Source organism: Mesoplodon mirus (assembly GCF_964341445.2).
Source record: "Mesoplodon mirus genome assembly, chromosome: 15".
Lineage (NCBI taxonomy): Eukaryota > Metazoa > Chordata > Mammalia > Artiodactyla > Ziphiidae > Mesoplodon > Mesoplodon mirus.
The window spans coordinates 24,965,629-24,979,844 of record NC_138991.1 but is presented as its reverse complement, the minus strand read 5'-3'; the positions used below and the strand labels follow the sequence as shown (position 1 = coordinate 24,979,844).

General features: G+C 41.1%; 1 long non-coding RNA gene across 2 annotated transcripts in view; it reads left to right on the top strand.

Annotated features, from left to right (window-relative positions):
* Nucleotides 1-111: 111 nt before the first annotated feature.
* The window catches only part of LOC309816191, a 56,635-nt gene continuing 42,530 nt past the window's right edge, over nt 112-14,216 (top strand). Inside the window, exons 1-3 of one of the 2 annotated variants that reach the window (XR_014295975.1) lie at nt 112-214; nt 2,322-2,397; nt 2,646-2,767. This is a non-coding gene — a long non-coding RNA (uncharacterized lncRNA). Of the gene's footprint in view, nt 215-2,321; nt 2,398-2,645; nt 2,826-14,216 lie in introns of those variants that run through there. The other variant, XR_014295976.1, reaches the window with a different exon arrangement.

The window sequence follows — 14,216 nt, the reverse complement described above, 5'->3', positions numbered from 1 at the left end:
CAGGCGACGCCGCGGCGACAGGCAAGCCGGGACTTGTAGTCCGCCTAGAAGAGGCGGGCGCTAGCGCGGCGGCCGCTCAGAGACCTGTGCGCGTGCGCGACGTCTGAGGAAGCCGGCACGGGAGGTTCGATTTTGCCGGGGGCTGAACTTACCTCAGCTTTTGGAGGCGTGGAGAACTCGCGCTGTTCTGCGTCTCTTGCGGAGTGAATTCGAGGTGGTTTCTCCTGGGTTAGGGTGGTGGGTAATATGAGCCCGTCGGGGCTTGTTTCCCTGCTGCTCCCTCCACCGTGCCCCATTGGGGTTTTCTAGTGTTTCAGGAACTCGAAGTTGGAGCTAGAGGCGCACACCTCACTAAAGGGTTTTACTTCACGAGAAATTTAACTCAACAGGCTGGATTTCAACTTGGGAGGTCGGCTTCTCCCTGTAGACGGGAGAGGAGACGTCCCCTGAGGAGAAGCGGCCTGGCAGGAGGCATTCTGTCGGGAAACCTCGAAATCCTTGTTTGTGAAGTCTTTGCTTGAATGCTGCGGGTGCAATTCCCCTTGAGGCATGATGATATAGCAGTTACCCTTTAGGGGGCTCTCACTATTGTCAATGCCCTCCAGCCAAATACCACCGAGATCACCTGTCTAGTTGAACACAGCTGGGCTTGGACTTCCCTGGTAGTCCAGTGGTTAAGAATCTGCCTGCCAATCCAGGAGACATGGGTTCGAGCCCTGGTCCGGGAAGATCCCACATGCTGCAGAGCAACTAAGCCTGTGCGCCACAAGTACTGAGCCTGTGCTCTAGAGCCCGCGAGCCATAACTACTGAAGCCCACGTGCCACAATTAACAAGCCCAGGCGCCTAGAGCCCGTGCTCTGCAACAAGAGAAGCCACCGCAATGAGAAGCCCGCGCACCGCAATGAAGAGTAGCCCCCCAGTCGCGGCAACTAGCGCAGCAACGAAGACACAACACAGCCATAAATTAAAAAAAAAAAAAACCTGAGCTTATTGTCTCCTTGTAAGGAGGGGAGGCACAGCATGAGGCACAGGGAGACATCTCAGGAAGAGGGTGCTGGAAAGAATTTACAGGGTTTGGGCTTGTGTTAGGTAATTTGGAGGAGGGCTTCAGGAAGTGGGCCTTCTCTCTGGATTGGATGCTCTTAGGAGGTGAAGGTAATTCTATGATGGGGTATTTTAATAATTATTACCTATAAAGGGAGAAGAACCCTCATGTTAGCCAGGATAGGGGGATATTTGGTCTTTTTGTTTGTTTTTCTTTTGTGGTTGGGACAGTATTCTTGTTTGTTTGTATTCAAACATATTTATGGAGTGGTTTTGTTTTTGTCTTATCCATCATGGTCACAGAGTGGCTTTGTCTGATGTTGGTGTTTTGTGAAATTGTTTATGTTCAGTAGGGCAGCACATCCTGGTTGATAACACCAACCTAGCTCCCCCTATTATAGCTCCCCCTAGTATATATTCCCTGCTTTGGGCCTCAAAACAACTGTGTGAGACAATCCACAAATAGTTTGTACTCTCCATTGGATACTAGTCCCTCATGTAAGTGTGGTAGGTAAAATTAGGTCCCTGTCTCCAAGGAGCTTATATAGCTCAGTGAGAGTGATCCAAGCCCAGGCAATCTGATGCCAGGGGCTGCTGCTTTACCACCTTGAGAATCTGTATCCCTAAGGGGACTACACTGCCTCCTCAGTAATTTTCAGCTACTGATATCTGTGCATACCAGGATTTCTCAACAGCAGTACTCTCGACATTTTGGACCAGATAATTCTTTGTTATTGGTGGCTGTTCTGTGCAGTGTAGGATGTTTGGCAGTATCCCTGGCCTCTATCCACTAGATGCCAGTGGCACCCTTTCCCTAATTGTGACAACCAAAAATGTCTCCAGCCATTACCAAATCACCCCTGGTCAAAAGCCACTGGTGAATACCATTTGTATCCTCCTGGTCTCTGAGAGGTAACAAATATTTGGGGCATGACAGTCCCCAAATCACTTTGAGTGGAGAGGCCTTGAAGAGGAGAGAAGGAAACAATGTGGCCTACGTTTTTGAAAAGCCCATCCAACTAGGAGAATGAAGACTGAGACAAAGAGAAGACAAGTGGGAAAAAACAAAGGTAGAAGAGAAATGATAGAGGCAGAGAGGAGCTCATAGGAAATCACCCTTAAGTTACTTAGTTCACCCTAACAAAGTTAGTTCACGTTAATAAAGACAAAGCCTTAATGAGGCCTCGCTATACTGCCACTCCCTGTTTGGGAAATGCTGGTCTGATTAGCAAATAGTGTTGACCACTTTTGTGAAAAATTTATTTTCTTTTACAGCATGGTACCAGATATGACCTCCCTGAACTGGTTGCTTGCAAGAGACTTTCTTCAGAGATTTCAGGTTACCCTCAAGGTAGTTGTTTTCTTGGGAAAGCCAAGATTCCCTGGGGAGCTGGCAAAAGTCACAAAGCAATGGCAGCTAAACGTTTCCAGGTTTTCCAAGAGATAGGTTGTACTTAGATTAAGCTAATAAGAACGTCAGCACAATAGTTATTTGTATTTTCCTAACCTGTTTCATCCAGGAATCTGTAAAACATAGACATTTATTAATTTTCTTCTCATAATGGTGAGGGAAATCATTGACATTCTCCTATTTTATAGATACAGAAGCCAAATTATGGAGTCCACAAAAAGTAGTGAGAAATCCAGAACAGCCTCCTGGAATCTTCACTCTGGGCCATTCTTGATGCTCAGCACCACCCCAGATCTCCAGCTTCCTAGTAGTAAGCTACTGAATTTTATGTTTTCATAGGCTTTAAAATATTCCTTAGTCTCTTCACTTGACCCACAAAAACAGGCCTATAGAGGCTATGACTTTAAATAGTGATGGTACTTGAACTAGAACCCAGATCTCATTATTTTGGTCCAGTACTCTGTCTACTTAAGCAAGCCCATACATCCTTGTAGGTGATGTTTAACTTACAGAAAACATAATTAAGTTAGAAATTCTAATCCACAGGGAAATCCAGACCTATTCAATCCTTTTCATTCATTTCATGGGGACTTTACGAGTTAGCTTTGATGAGTAAAAGAGAAAGTCACTGAGATATTAATGAAAAGCATTTAGTAGCTCTGAAATTAAATTTGTCTTTGGGTTGATGAGGTAGACAGGAGGTATAGTGAGCACCGCCCCCTTACCCAAAGAAGTCTTGAATAGTTTATCCTCCGAGAACTAAACTAACAGAAATGAATTCTTAATTATTTAATCATATATAGAAATGACTTATGAGATAATGTGTCAATGGAGAGATTTAGGAATCTAGTCTAATGGAAATACTGTCTCCAAATAACGTCATTATGTCAGTGATTCTCAAATCCATTATTTCCAATTCAAACTTCTCCTCAGAATTCTAGCCTTACATGTCCAAGTGCCTATTTCTTTTCATTTGCTTGTCTCACAGAGATCTCAAAGTTATTGTGTTTATAACAGAACTCTGGGTATGTCCCACTGCAAATCTTCCTCATCTCAATTAACAAGGCACTGCTCTCTACCCAGTTGCTTAAATCAGAAACTCAGGACTTAACTCAGTTCCTTCCTTTTCCTCACTTTCTTCATCCAATTCATTATCAAGCCTTATTGATTCAATGTCCAAAATAAATCTCAAATCCAACCACTTTTTTCTCTACTGCCACTAGCCTGGTCCAGGCGATAGTCATCTCTTTCTTGGATACTGCAACAGTCTCCTCTTGCCCCTTTACTTCATAACACTTACCACAATTTGTTTAATTTATTGGTCCGTTTTTCTTACTTGTGATTTAATTATCTCACTTCACTACTAGAATGTATATAAAGTGCTTGAGGATAGGTACAAAATCTATTTTTTTTTTTTGCCTGCGTTGGGTCTTCATTGCTGCGTGTGGGCTTTCTCTAGTTGTGGTGAGCGGGGGCTACTCTTCATTGCAGTGTGCGGACTTCTCATTGCGGTGGCTTCTCTTGTTACGGAGCACAGGCTCTAGGCACATGGGCTTCAGTAGTTGCAGCACGCGGGCTCAGTAGTTGTGGCTCGCAGGCTCTAGAGTGCAGGCTCAGTAGTTATGGCACACGGGCTTAGTTGCTCCGCGGCACATGGGATCTTCCCGGACCAGGGGTCAAACCCGTGTCCCCTGCGTTGGCAGGCAGATTCTTAACCACTGTGCCACCAGGGAAGTCCTGTTATTTATTTTTAAGTGCATATGTCCTTTCTTTCCAGCTAGATTATAAAATCCTTGAGGGCAATGACTCTGTGTACTGTTGCCTTCTACAGTGTGTTAAATCTAGTAGGATCTTGATGTCAATTGTGTTGTGATTTACAGGGTTACTTAGTGTCTTGGCATCTCTACAGAAGACTTCAAAACTCTTAAGAAAACCACAACGATATACCACCTCACACCAATTGGATGGCTATTAGGAAAAAAAAAAAAAGAAAGAAAATGACAAGTGTTAACAAGGATGTGGAGAAATTGGTGTACTGTTAGTTGGAATGTAAAATAGTGCAGCCACTGTGTATGGCTGTTCCCCAAAACAATATGGTGGTTCCTCAAGAAATTAAAAATAGTATTACCATATGATACAGCAATTCCAATTCTGGGTATATATCCAAAAAAATTGAAAGCAGAGTCTCAAAGAGATATTTGTATACCTATATGTATAGCAGCATTATTCACAATAGCCAACAGGTGCAAGCAACCCAAATGTCTATTGATAGATGAATGGATAAACAAAATGTGGTATATACATGTAATGGAATGTTATTCAGCCTTAAAAAGAAGGAAATTCTGACATGTTATAACATGGATGAAACTTGAGGACATTATGTTAAGTGAAATAAGCCAGTCACAAAAAGATAAATACTGTACGATCCCATTTATATGAAGTACTTAGGGTAGTCAAATTCATAGAAACAGAAAGTAGAATGGTGGTTGCCAGAGTCTGGGGGATGAGGGAGAATGGAGAATTGTTGTTTAATGGGTATAGAGTTTTAGTTTTGCAGGATAAAAGGTGTTCTGGAGATTGGTTGCACAACGTGGTGAATGTACTTAGTTGTACACAAAAATGGTTAAGATGGTAAATTTTTTTTTTTTTTTTTTTTGCGGTATGAGGGCCTCTCACTGTTGTGGCCTCTCCTGTTGTGGAGCACAGGCTCTGGACGCACAGGCTCAGCGGCCGTGGCTCACGGGCCCAGCCGCTCTGCGGCATGTGGGATCTTCCCAGACCGGGGCACGAACCCGTGTCCCCTGCATCGGCAGGCGGACTCTCAACCACTGCGCCACCAGGGAAGCCCAAGATGGTAAATTTTATGTGTATTTAACCAGAATTTTTTTTTCAAAAGACCACTGAATAGGGAATCAAAAGACCAAGGTTGGAGTTCCTTGTTCCTTGATGACTAATGAATCTTGAGCAAGTCACTTTTTCACTCATGCCTTGATTTCTTCATCTTTAAACAGGATAATAAAACATTCCCAGCTTCTGGGTTTATGTAAGGATCAGAGAGAAAAAAAAAAAACCCAAAAAATGAATAACTCTTAAGATAACTTTTTTGAGTAGTAGTTCTAGTATTCCAGTGTCCCTTATTTCCTTTAATATTCATTACAAATTTTATGTCTTATTTCATAACAAAATATTCCTAAAGACGTCTTAGCAATAACCTGTTACCACTTCAAAGGATATATACGCTGAACTCTTTCAACTTGGGTTGCTCACCTTATAATTTGGTCCTGGGAAAACAACAAATAAAAAGCCTTTATGAAGGCTATTGATGACCTAAGATCCTAATTACTAATGTGGTTTAGCATTAATTGAGGAAATACAAGTTTAGGATTCTCATGTGAACATAATAAAGCTGGTCCCAAATTAAGGGGATAAGAGGAAGAATGAACATCTGCTGAGTACCTAATAACTGTTAGGCCCTATAACAGATGTGTTACATGCATTATCTCATTTAATCCTCACAACAGTGTTGTCAGGTTAATAACATCATACTCGTTTTATAAACGGGGAAAACAAAGCTGAGAGGTTGTCACTTGCCCAGGATAACACAATGAATGACAGAGATGCAATCAAATGCAGGTCTGTGTGACTCTAAAGCCCATACTCTTTCTACTGTTACACTGCCTCTCAAAATATATTTGACTATGCCTCTTGGTAATAGAGTTAATGGTAAATATTATATATTTGATATATATTCATACATTTATATCAGTTTTCTTCCCTTAGTCGTTACAAGTAAGATAGACTGTGGTAGGGACAATTATCACCACTTTATAGATGATGAAACAGATAGGAAATTTAACTTACCTAACACCAACATCAACCAGCCAATAAATAATAATAACAGGACTTGAAAATAGGTACTGCAGTTCTCAGACCCATGTGTTTTCCACATCAGCCTCATGAGAGCAGAATTTTATCTCTGAATTTTCTGGTTCTGACATTTTTTATGGGAGCGAAAGAGTGAGCATCTTGAAAGTCCTTCAGTTCTCAGTATACATGGACAGATTAAACACATCTTCATCCTTATTCTCTCCCGCATTCACTAAAATGACATTGAGTTAATATTTTTTATGTTATCAGTCCACAAGGACAAAGGGAATAAGAAAGATAACAGGGCTTCCCTGGTGGCGCAGTGGTTGAGAGTCCGCCTGCCGACGCAGGGGACACGGGTTCGTGCCCTGGTCCGGGAAGATCCCACATGCCGCGGAGCGGCTCGGCCCGTGAGCCATGGCCGCTGAGCCTGCGCGTCCGGAGCCTGTGCTCTGCAACGGGAGAGGCCACAACAGTGAGAGGCCCGTGTACCACAAAAAAAAAAGAAAGATAACACCAGATGACGGATATGAACAACATTTTGGAAGATGGAAAGTTGAGCCGAGAAAATTGAATTCCAAATACTGGGGAGGGGTATACTAATGAGAGGCAAGCAGGTTCATGTTGCAGAACACTAAAACATCAGGAATTGAAAGGAGCAGATACTGTAGCAGCAGAGATATGTGAGGGGCCAAAATGAGGGGCATCAGCTGAAAGTCTCTATAAGAAGTTAAACTACCAGGCTCCTTCCTCATCCTGCTCAGTTAGGCAATTATGCCTCTATCTCCCTGCTTTATTCTGTGAAAAATTGAATTAGAGAAGCTCCAGACTGAAGTACCAGGTACAGCTAAAGGTCATAGGTGAGGAGGCTGGGGTAGGAGGATACCACGCTGAAAACAGAGATCAGATGAGTATCTACATGCTGGATGATGAAACTCGCCCAGCCTTCTTGCTCTACTTCACTCCAAGGATGCTGACAGCAAGGCTTATATTCTCGAGGCAGGACAGCAGAGGATTAATTTTGGGAGAAACTTAAAATTGGATAAACCCAGAAGAAATATCTATAGATAATGATACTTGAGGGTCTCCCAACAAAACAAATAGGTCCCCACTTTATCAACCTGTGATGAAACCCACCAGCTGACAAACTCTTCCACCTAACAGACCTTCCAAATACCTTTGTAATGACTCACTCTTAAATATGAAGGGACAGCAAGGGATCACCAGATAGTTGAGATAAACCTTCACCAAGAAAAACAGCATCAAACAGAAATGGAAAACAGGCAATATAGAGAACAGAAGAATATTTTTTTGAAAACAATAAGCATCCTCTGCCTCTGATAGTATAAAATAATGTATCCATAAAGCAAAGGCAAGTTGCTCCAAAAAAAAGGAGCAATCAGAGAATAATAGCTCTGGGAAATTTTTTTTAATAGCAAAAACAAATAATAGAAGTATTAATGTATAAAATTGAGGAAATCTCCCAGAAAAATAGAACAAAAAGACAGACCTGAAAATAGAAGAGAAAAGATAATTGGAGAATGAATCCATAAGGTCCAATGTTAGGCTAAATGCAGTTTTAGAAATGGAGAAGAAATGAAGGGAAGAAACTTATCAAAGAAATCACAAGTTCTCTGATAACTGAAGGACACGAGTTTCCAAACTGACAGAGCCTGCTGAGCGCCCAGCATAATGAAGGGGAAAAAAACAAAACCAAAAGAGCTATGGGACATTATCATGAAATTTCTAAAGACAAGGGATAAAGAGAAGATCCAAAAATCTTGTTGATAGGAGGTGAAGAGGGAGCAGGGAAAGGGGAATGGATTATTCATAAAAGAGTAGGTAATAAGAATAGCATATGTGGGCTTCCCTGGTGGCGCAGCGGTTGAGAGTCCGCCTGCCGATGCAGGGGACACGGGTTCGTGCCCCGGTCCGGGAGGATCCCACATGCCGTAGAGTGGCTGGGCCCGTGGGCCATGGCCGCTGAGCCTGCACGTCCGGAGCCTGTGCTCCGCAGCGGGAGAGGCCACCACAGTGAGAGGCCTGCGTACCAAAAAAAAAAAAAAAAAAAAAAAAAAAAAAAAAAAGAATAGCATATTTCTTAACATTGACACTGGTGGTTAGAAGACGATGAAACAGTGCTTTCAAAATTCTGAGAGAAAATTATTTTCAACCTAGAATTCTATACTAAGTCATGTTATCAATCAAGTGTGAGGCACAATTAAAGATGCAAGGATCAAAAACATTTACTAACCCCGAAGCTTTTCCTGGGACACTACTGGAGGATGTGCTCTACTGAAACAAGAACGACCAAGATAGAGGTTTTAGGAAAGAGGGGAATCAACCTAAGAAAGGTAAAAGGAAGTCCCAAGATGATAGCTGTACAGCAGACCTTGTGAGGGATAGTCCAGACTAAAGGGGAAGGAGTGCTCCAGGGGAGTATTTCCAGTAAAACTGTTAGAGTATACATGTTTGGGTGTGCTGAAAATAGTTAAGGCATTTTTACATTTCTGTTAGAGAGTCTGGAACAGTTAGTGATAATGATACAGAAAATTTGGCAAACAAAAAACTGAGGCGATTATTAATTGCAAGACAAACAAAAAGTTACATAAGAAAGGAAATGTAATCATAATACAATTAATTGATCGAGAAGTAAACCACACTTATAGACCCATAATAAGGTTAATTTGAAACATTGATTTAATTTAATGTGATATAACAATATTGTGAGGCTGAAGGGAGGGAAACATAAAGTGTTGGATCTTTATCTTTTATATCAGGTACTGTTTAAAGTTTACAAATCAAAAAAGAAAGCAGTAAAAATATTTAATTTAGGAAAATGTTAGTAAATATGCAAAGAAAAAAAGCCAGTGAAAGAGTCTGGGAGGGTATCTCAGGCATTGGGGAGGCCACCGCTTTTTTTTAAGTCTGTGTGTGTGTTAAAATATACTCCTGCTGTGTTTTGTTATGAGCCTTGTAGTTCCACATGACTTTTTTTAAACCACAAGACTTAAAGTATTTACATGTATTACCTTGATAAACATTAAAAATATCCAACATAGAAAGAGAGAGAGAGCAGGAAAGAGAGAAAGAAAATCTTGTGTCTATCCAGATCTATGATATAAAATGACATTATGAATTTTCTTTATAGAGAAGTCCTGGAAGAATACCAGAAAATAACAACCCTAGATATTTCAGAAGAATAAAACCCTAACTGTTTAGGCCATTTTTTAAAGTATCACATTTAATTTGGGGTGTCACAGTGGCTACCTTCTCCCAAAATGAGAGAAATAAGGTGGAATACTAGAGCATTGCTATCCTCTGAGTTCTAACCAGTCTTACTGGCTGATTTTTTTAAATTGTGAAAACAACTGTCATCGATCTTCTGGAATCTCAAAAAGATGTTATCCTCAAGATTAATGTTGTGAGACTGTCTCATATATGGAATTAGGAGACCTAGGTTTAAATCCCCTTTCTGTGACTTACTGGCTCTGTCACCTTAGGTATATTATTGATTCTGGCCCTCCCGTTTCTTCTGCTTACTCCAGAAGCTAAATTGCAATGAAAAATGTTCAAGAAGAACTGCTTCATGCTAAATCTCTCTAGTAGTGAATATGCTCCAGTGTACTTATTAGGGATTATTCAGTCTCCTCTATTAAACTATAAGAATTTTAAAAGTACCAACTATATCTTTGCCTCTGAAATTTTCCACATCCTATTATTGCTGTTCTCTGCTTCTAATGGGCACCAAATCAATGTTGCCAGAGATTTATTGACCATATTGTGAGGAGAATGTTTGTCATTAAATGTTCCCAGGGCTTCCCTGGTGGCGCAGTGGTTGAGAGTCCGCCTGCCGATGCAGGGGACACGGGTTCGTGCCCCGGTCCGGGAAGATCCCACATGCCGCGGAGCGGCTCGGCCCGTGAGCCATGGCTGCTGAGCCTGCGCGTCCGGAGCCTGTGCTCCGCAACGGGAGAGGCTACAACAGTGAGAGGCCCGCGTACCACAAAAAAAAAAAGGAAAGATTTTATCCAAAACCCTGGAGTATCCCAAAGATTTGGTAAACTTAACTGCTATTGTTACTGATATCCATGTTCTTATGAGTATTAACAAAAGAATTTATGACACAGCTAAACAAAATGATAGCATGAAATCTAGAGGAAGCCTGGTGAAGGAGACATAAAGAGAGTTTTATGATCTTGAAAAGTACAAACGGGACTTCCCTGGTGGCACGGTGGTTAAGAATCCGCCTGCCAATGTAGGGGACACGGGTTTGATCCCTGGTCTGGGACGATCCCACATGCTGTGGAGTAGTTGTGGCGCACGGGCGCACTACGCCCATGCGCCACAACTACTGACCCTGCGCTCTAGAGCCTGCGAGCCACAATTACTGAGCCCATGAGCCACAATTACTAAAGCCTGCACTCCGCAACAAGAAAAGCCACCACAATGAGAAGCCCGTGCACCACAACAAAGAGTAGCCCCCGCTCGCCGCAGCTAGAGAAAGCCTGCACAGCAACGGAGACCCAACACAGCCAAAAAAAAAAAAAAGTACAGAGTGAGACTTAATTTGTTCAACAATACCTAGAATATTAGAACTTTAGCTCACCTTTGGAAATTTAAAATACACTTTCAGAAAATAAAAATTAAATTTAAATGCCCACTAGATAGTGGACCTTAAATTTTTAAAAGTAACCATTTCATATATTTTAGAACAGTATAATTTTTCAATTAAGGCTATATTATTATAGCTAATATTTATTGAATGCTTCCTTTTGAACACTCCTCTAAGCTCCTTAATATATTATCTTGTTTTCCAAACCCTGTGAAATAGGTACTGTAATTACCCCCATTTTACAAATAGGAAAGTGGGCTCAAAGAGATTAACTAAATATCATCTTCCAGATGCGATCTGATCAGTTCCCAGATATTACACCTCCTTTAAATATGACAACTTTTCCCCCTTTATTTATTTATTTATTTTAAAATTTTTGGCTGCGTTGGGTCTTTGTTGCTGCATGCAGGCTTTGTCTAGCTGCAGCGAGCATGGGCTGCTCTTCGTTGCAGTGTGTGGGCTTCTCATTGCAGTTGCTTCTCTTGTTGCGGAGCATGGGCTCTAGGTGTGCAGGCTTCAATAGTTGTGGCATGCGGGCTCAGTAGTTGTGGCTCATGGGCTCTAGAGCGCAGGCTCAGTAGTTGTGGCGCACGGGCTTCGTTGCTCCGTGGCATGTGGGATCTTCCTGGACCAGGGCTTGAACCTGTGTCCCCTGCATTGGCAGGTGGAGTCTCAACCACTATGCCAGCAGGGAAGCCCCCTAAAGTTGGGTTCCTTTGAAATGACCCAAGGCTCTCTTAATATCTTCCTTCCTAAATTGTACTCCAATTCCCTTTTGATGGTGTTAAACTCATTCCAGTTTAAGATTGTTCTTGGTGGAGCCATCTGACCTGGTAGCTTTTATTATCCTCCCACATGTATAATCGCTTGTTAGCCTCTTTATTTCTAGCTTCCTCTAAGTATTTCTTCTCAAGTTCTTGGTTTCCCAACATACAGTGTTACTTCTCTTCTGTTAGATAACTTTTTTTTTTTTTTTTTTTTGGTGGCGCTGCATGGCTTGCAGGATCTTAGTTCCCCGACCAGGGATGGAACCCATACCTCCTGTGGTGGAATCCCAGAGTCCTAACCACTGGACCACCAGGGAAGTCCCTAAATAACTCTTTTAAACAAACAAAAAAATACCTTTAAATAGCCTTATTCTTTTTGAGAAATCTCTTTTCCTTCCCCAATTTCCCTTCCACCCAATAACCTCAGTAAAAATAGTCTCTTTCTCTGCTGAAACTTTGTAGTACTTCACTTATGCCTGCTTTCTTTATCTTATTTGTCATGTTCTCTCTAGCAATAGAGTTGTGTGTATTCATTTACTGTTTGCTAGAATCTAAACCTCTTGGGACAAGAGCCAAATTTTACACATTTTTGTATTCCTTGCACATAATAAATGTTTAGTGAGTGTTGTTGAATGAATGAATAGGCAAATGAATAAATGGAGTCCTATTTAGTGGTGTGTTAGAGTTGCTCTTACTAGATTCTGAATGCTAATTGTTAAATTTTCAGGAATTTTGCTAGTAGGCTGTTAAACTATTGGTAGCTTGAAAACTGACCATGGTAGAAGTATTTCCACCAATGTTTTGTTGCACAACACAACAAAGTTTTTTTTTCCACCAGAGAGCCAGTTATTATTAAACAGTTATATATTTATCAAACATTTACCAGCACACCACTGGTCCAATTCTTCCATACTAGAAAGCTGTATATACCTCTTTGTGTTAATATTAAAAAGCTGAAGAGTTTCTAAGCCAGCTTTTCTAATCTCAACATTTTACAGATAAAGAAATTGAGATCCAGAGAAGTGAAGTGGTTTGTATATGTGATACATCTAGATAGTAGCAAAGCAGAAACTGGATTCCAGCTCTTCATTCTTCTGGTCATTTCTTCTTTTTATGCCACCACATTGACTTCATTTCTATGTTGTTTTACTGTTGCTTTGTTCCTTGGTATAACTTCAGATAAAGTCATAAGTATTGTTCCACACATAATAATTATTAAGGGGTGTCAGTGAACAGAACACAGCTTTCTCTACTCTTTGTTCCTTTTGCAAACAGATTTAACACATTTGTTTTTGGAGAAAGAGCAGATTTTGTTCCTGAGTTTTATGGGCTGAGAAAAAAAGTTTTGCCTTTAATGTTTCTTTATTGTTTAGTTAAAAATTTTTTATTGAATAAAAGAGACTGCGTTTCATAAAAGTACATTATATGACACTTAGAAATGTGTTTGTAAACTTTTATTGCATACTACCCGAGAATGACTGTGAAAGCCAGGCAGCAACAATTTTGTCTCTTCCACAGTGGCATGGCTGCCCAGTAATATCTTCTTCACTGACCTGCCTTGTTTTCTAAAATTCTCACCATTAGTTTGACAATCTGGGATCAAGGTATTTGTTAAAATGCACAAATGTTACCTCGGAAGAAAAGCTCAAAAAGCCATTTTTAGAACACTAGAGGAATAAAAATAGGACAGATATTTTGTGATTTTGAAGGGATAAGGGTGATAAAGAGAGGCCCAAGATAATGTAGGAATTTCCAGTAGGATAGGTAGGACAAGCTTATCTTTGGTGATTTGTCACAACTTAGAACCCATGGGGACTTCCCTGGCAGTCCAGTGGTTGGGACTCCACCCTTCCTTTGCAGGGTTCGACCCCTGGCCGGGGAACTAGGATCCCCATATGCTGCATGACACAGCCAAAAAAAAAAAAAAAAGTGGAAAAAAGAACCCATGACAGCCAGAGGATAGCATGAGAATATTGGTCATAATCAGTGGATTTATTGGAGACTTCAGTGAGATCTTGGAAATATGGTTAACTTCTGAGAATATTGGTCATAATCAGTGGATTTATTGGAGACTTCAGTGAGATCTTGTAAATATGGTTAACTTCTGAGAACAGAACTAGTAAGAAACAACCTAGGCTTGTCAGACCTCGCTTGGAGTATTATCATTAGAAAATTTGTAGACAAACTGGAACACTTTCCAGGGAGAAGACTGGGACTGAAAAATCCACCTTCAGTAAATATTTATGTTCCAGCACTGTTCTGTACATTGTGATACATCAGTGAACAAAACAAAGATCCCTGCCCTTGTTTTTGTTTGTGTGTTTGGTTTTTTGTTTGTTTGGCCCCACTGCGTGGCATGCGGGATCTTAGTTCCCTGACCAGGGATCGAACCCATGGCCCTTGCAGTGGAAGCATAGAATCCTAACCACTGGATCGCCAGGGAATTCCCCTCCCTGCCCTTAGGGAACTTGAGTTTTTGTAAGGCTAGACAGACAATAAACAAAATGAAT